Here is a 1,233-nt window from a genome sequence, read left to right as displayed (position 1 = left end):
CCAACTTACACATTCCCTTGAACATGTCACTAACAGAAATGCTTCACCACAGAGGGTCCACTAAGATAAAACAGTACCAGGAGCCTGAAACAGATCTGGATTGCAGTGTGTGGGAAGTGGGATTAACTCTTCCTCCTTGTGCCATTTCCCCACCAAAAAAAATCACCACCTGGAGTTGCTATATGCCCCCAAGGCAGCTATTTGCAACAATCACTTTGGGGGGCATATGACTTTTGGGGGGGGGCACTATCCCGTGGAAAATAACTGTGGGAGGAGTTAACCCTTTGCTCCATGTGCTGTGGTCCTGATGTGTCTGTCCCCATTAGGGATGTGCATGATGTATTTCACACACATCTGGGGTGGTGGTGGAGAGTGTGCGCTTTAAAAAGAGGAAGGCAGATCTTACATGTTCCTCCATCTCTCCTCCTCTGCTGCCCCACCACGGTGCTGTCGGTATTAAACGCCGTGCGGCTGCAGGGCTGCTACCAGAAGTCCACGTGCAGCATCGGCACATGGCATCTGATGCACATGCAGACACCATTTGCGTGATCAACATGATGATGATGATGCTGACCATGCAAAAGGCGTCTGTGCATGCACAGGCCAACGCTCACCACGGGCTGCTGGGAGCAGCCATGCAGCAGCGAGGTGGGGTGGTGGAGGAGGAGAGACGGAGGGGCAGGTAAGAGCTCCTTTCCTCCTTTTAAAGCTTGCCCCACCAAAACAATTTGGCTGGGGCAGCTTGAAGCATTTTTGTGCCTCAAATTAGAGGCGCTGAAATCCTTTGCACACATCCTTAGTCCCCATTCCACAGCTGCTTTTTCTTAAATAAGAGGAACTTTTGCATTAAAGCCTATCCGTTAGAGATGCATTTAAAGGAACATCTAGTATGCCACTGAGAACTTCGGTTCCACACTGAAGAAATCACATGACCATTCCAACACACTTTGAACATTCACAATGAATGCTTTTAAAAGGATAACTTGATTGTATGAATTGGCCCTGAGATAGTATAGATACTAATAGGGATGTGCATGAACCGATTCGGAGGCCCTTTTATGGGCTTCCCAACCAGTTCGAATTTCTAGTGGTTTGGCTGGGTCGAAGGTGGGGGAGATATCTTTCAGGATGGGGGAGGGTGTTCTTACCTCTCCCGCCGCATTTTCCCTGCCGGTGATGTCTTTTAAAACAATCCAGCGGCATCATACTTCCTTGCTGCCCCGATGCCCCTGC

Source organism: Hemicordylus capensis, chromosome 1 (genome assembly GCF_027244095.1).
Source record: "Hemicordylus capensis ecotype Gifberg chromosome 1, rHemCap1.1.pri, whole genome shotgun sequence".
In the NCBI taxonomy this organism is placed as follows: Eukaryota; Metazoa; Chordata; class Lepidosauria; order Squamata; family Cordylidae; genus Hemicordylus; species Hemicordylus capensis.
This window is presented reverse-complemented; position numbering follows the sequence as displayed.